The sequence below is a fragment of the Elephantulus edwardii genome, unplaced genomic scaffold (genome assembly GCF_000299155.1).
Source record: "Elephantulus edwardii isolate Elephantulus edwardi_28Jun2011 unplaced genomic scaffold, EleEdw1.0 scaffold00085, whole genome shotgun sequence".
Taxonomy (NCBI): Eukaryota; Metazoa; Chordata; class Mammalia; order Macroscelidea; family Macroscelididae; genus Elephantulus; species Elephantulus edwardii.
Genome location: NW_006399835.1, coordinates 4,421,312 through 4,425,645, shown reverse-complemented (window position 1 = coordinate 4,425,645; position 4,334 = coordinate 4,421,312). Strand labels below are relative to the sequence as shown.

General features: G+C 39.2%; 1 pseudogene; it reads right to left on the bottom strand.

The window, feature by feature from the left end:
* Positions 1 to 1,111: 1,111 nt before the first annotated feature.
* On the bottom strand, positions 1,112 to 1,444 carry LOC102866229 (annotated as a pseudogene).
* Positions 1,445 to 4,334: the final 2,890 nt, after the last annotated feature.

Genomic DNA, 4,334 nt, shown 5'->3' with positions numbered 1-4,334 from the left:
AGACATTAATTGTATTCAGGTAAGATGAAATTCTTCAAAAGTTCAACCTATTCTGTTTATAATAATATTAATTATTGGCCAATTTGAGAGGATTTTTGTTTGTTGAAATATAATCCACAGTGAAAGTGGGAATGTTTGATCTTTATCAGAAATTAATTCATGTTCATTTTCAGCAAGGAATGTTGTGTCATCTGCATAGTATAGGATGTTAATGAGTCTTCCTTCAAGTCTAATGCTACAGTCTTCCTACAGTTTAGCTTCTCAGTTTATTTGCTTGGCAGATTGAATAAGTATAATGAATGAGTACAACACTTAGACATATCTTTGCTGAATTAAAACTGCATTTATCATTCAAAATATTACCTCTTATTCTAGGAACATATTCTGCATGAACATTCATAAGCAATCTTGAATATTCATTCTTCACATAAGTTGTTATGCTCTGCACATTAAAATGCCTTTACATAACTCCATAGCACGGAGGTTAACATCTTCTTTTTATTTTCTACTTTCACTCAAGATCCATTCAATATGTAAAGTGATACCCCTGGTTCATGTCCTCCTCTGATTTAGGTTTAAAATTCTGACAGTTCCTAATGATACACAGCTGCAATTGTTTTGAATAATCTCTAGTAAAATATTACTCATTTGGTAAAAATTATAAAGTTTTCTAATTTTTTAATTGTGTTGGATTATTTTCCTTTTGAATGGACAAAAATAAAGATCTCTTCTGGTTGTGTTTATTACTTAATTATTAGACTAGAAGAAAAATTGCAGATTTGTATTTATTATGATATTTATCATTTTTTTTGAGGGCTCGAGGGATAAATTTTATTAACTGATTGCAACAAGAAAAGTGGAAATACTAAAAAAACGGACACCACTCCCACCAGCAGCAAGCAGGGTGAGGAAGGACAGTCCAGGTGGAGGCTCAGGATGTTTGTTCTTCATGTGTTCCAGAAGAGGGCTTGGTCCACTCAGCTGAGAGTCCTGAGATGCCTCACCAGGGAAGAAGCCTAAGGCCTCAGGCATGGACAGAAAACTCAACAGCCTGAGGCCAGGCCCAAGGCAAGATAAATAGATGGCACCTAGAATGTGACTCCTGCCCCCGTCAAGACTGGCAACACCATGGAGGGGTCATGGGCTGAGGATTCTGTAGATAGGACATCACCATGGCCGAGATGGACAGCATGAAACTACGCATCATCTGTTTGGTATCCTCTGAGCTCCGGGAATTGGCGAAGCTGATGAAGGAACAGTAGACAGCAACCCAAGCACACCACTTCAGCTTAAGCATGAGACCACACATGCTGAAGATCATGCCGAGTAGGTTCATGTAGTCCAGCGTCGGGTCATCCAAGGCTGGGTTACACTCATTCGGAGGTGGCTTGTACCTAAGCACTTTGTTTGGCCTCCGTGGGTCCGACATACTGTTTGCAGCCATATCTTGTCAAAGCCCCGACACGCCACTCGATATTTATCATTTTAGTAGCTACACAAAATCAATTATGTTGATGTATGTTGTTGACCACAACCCATAATGAACCTATGAATACCAGATCTAAAGCATGCCTAATTCAACGTCATTCTCACAATCTCTGCCATGCTTAAACCCATTGTTGGAATAATTCTGTCAATTCTTGTTGTTGAAGATCATCCTCTCTTTCGTTGTCTCTACTTTTCGTAGGTTTTTTCCAAGATATCCTTGCCTATAAGGAGAACCTAGTCGCACTTCCCTCAACACAGATTTGTTTGTTTCTTGGTAAGTCCATGTTGCCAATATTCTATGCCAAAATCACAATCAAAGAACTCAGTATTTCAGTCTTCCTTATTCATTATCCACCTTTCACATATATAGTAACCATGTGAAAATACTTGAGCTGTGCACACTTTAATCTTTAAACTTACTTCTTTGCTTGTTAGTGCTTTTAAGAGGTACATGAAAGCCCGTTGGAGAAATATAACATCTCTTTTAATTTCTTGACTTTTACTCTCATAAGTTTTGGCTATGAATCTAAGTAAAAGGAAATTCTTGACAACTTCAATCTTTTCTCCATCTATTATAATGTTGCTTATTGATCTAGTGCTAAAGATTTTCATTTTCTTGATAGTGAAGGGTAATCTACATTCAAAGCTGTGGGCCTTGATCTTCTTCAGTAAGTGCTTTGGGTTTTGTTCATTTTATGCAAACAAGGTTGTATCATCTGTTTAACAAGGGATGTTGTGTCTTCCTCCTTTCAGATGCCACATACTTCTTCTTATAATCCAGCATCTCAAATTATTTACTTTTCACACTTATTAAATAAATATGCAGAAAAGGTAAACTCTGATAAACAACTATCCTGATTTAGACATGTTGTAGAAGGCTGGAAAATCTCATTCTATGGAATTAAACTCTGAAAACCTACTAGAGGGTCAGCTATAATAAGTCAATTTCTATTCAACTATACACAACCACAATCCATTTTTTTTTTCTTTTTGAGGGATGTTTCCTTAGTCTCTGTATAGGCCATCCTTGTTGAACAGCAGAGCTAAGAAAGAAATTAGCAAAAGAGAGATAAAGTTTAAAGTTGTAATTTTTATTTAAAGGGAGCTCCTGAGGAAGGCTTTCTGTTCTGAAGAGACAGAACCAGGAAGTTACACCTTTGAGGAGATTAGGGAGAATTTTTATAATGAAGTCTTTAGGGAAGAAAAGGAGGTGCATTCTACTGTGATATATGGTTGTTCTGTTTGCTCTGCCAGGTGGACAAGGACATTTGCTCATCTTATCAACATTTGAGTTCTTCATTCTCCTCTTTGGACCCCTTGTCCAGGCCTAACATCCCAGACTCTTTAGTGATAAAAAGGGTGATGTAACTTTCTTCTAGCTACTTCCTACCAATCAGTGGCAAAGATCTGGGTTTCAGAGGCTGGATTGAATTGGCATGGGATCAGTAATCAGGGGGGAATATGTGTGTAGTATTAACTGGTTCACCATTAGGTTGGTTATTACTTTTATCCTGTGAAGTAAGAATTTTAAAAGTCAGGGAGTGGTTAGTAACATTGTAATTATGATTACTATTGGTCCTAGAAAAGGAAGAACCCAGGTTAGAAATGAGTTCTCATTCTAATTAGGGAGAGGGCTTGTAGTCTTCTGCCTGTTTTTTTTTTAACTCTTCAGCTAACTTTGTAAGTTTAGAAACTTTTTTTTCCTACTTGTCCTGGTTTGATCACATAGTAACAGCATTCCTCTCTTAAGAGCAAACAGGTGCCTCCTTTTTCAGCAATCAAGAGATCTAGTGCTCTCCGATTTTGGAGGCAAATCTGTGGCTGCAATGTTAGCTGATGTTGTAGGGAGGCTAAGGAGGCTGATGTTGTTCTAGGGCTAATACAAAATGCTGGCTCGAAATAATACTATGGCCAAGAGCTCCCCCTGCCAGCTCTCTGGAAGACAGTGGAGGATAGACTGAATTCAACCATGACTGGGAGAAATGCCACTCTTTTAATTCTGAGAGTGGGGAGGAGCCAAGTTAATTCAGCTTCACTCTACAGAGTGAGCTGGCAGTATGACCATTACAGGAAAACAGGGCCAATTTGTGGTGGAATTTATATGCTCATGCAGAGTCCCATTGCACCAAGTGTGTTTTCCAGGTTCAGCTAGAGTGTGCTTGTTTCCCATGTTATATTGCCAAGGGTGCAAACAAGGAAGTTATGTAGCAGATGTGAGAGGGCTTAATCTGCTCATCAGGCTCTGGTTCCCAGAAGGGGATGTGTCCCAGAATGATGGAGCACTTAGTTTGGGCTAGCGACCTGCTTGGGCAGTTGAAGTGCTTTTAACAGGTGAATGATCAGCTTGCTATTAACTATAGATGAAGCTTTAGTTGTTATAAAGCTTCTCTCATGCCATATAGCACTGTGACAATAAGAGATTAAAAAGGCATATTTAGAATCTGTGTAAATGTTGACAACCAGGCCTCTAGCTAGATGTAGGGCTCTCATTAGGGCAATAAGCTCTGCTTTTTGTGAGGTCATGCCCTCAGGAAGTTTTGCTGCTTCCCACACTTTGCTTATGGAGACTACAGGATAGGCTGCCTGATGATAACTTTCAGAGGTCATACAAGAGCTGCTGTCTACAGAGTATGGTCTGAATTTGGGATGGATTGGTCAGATGGAGAGGGAAGTCAAGAGCCCATATCTTCAAGGACTTTGGGGCAGCGGTAGGTTAAAAAAAGCTGAGGCATTTACTTGGAGTAGAGTGTCTAGATTGAGGGACAGTGATTGAGAGAGGCAAGTATCGGGATTTTCGAGAAAAAGTAGGTAGAGTTGCTGTGTTTGCCCAGGAGGAAGCAAGGATA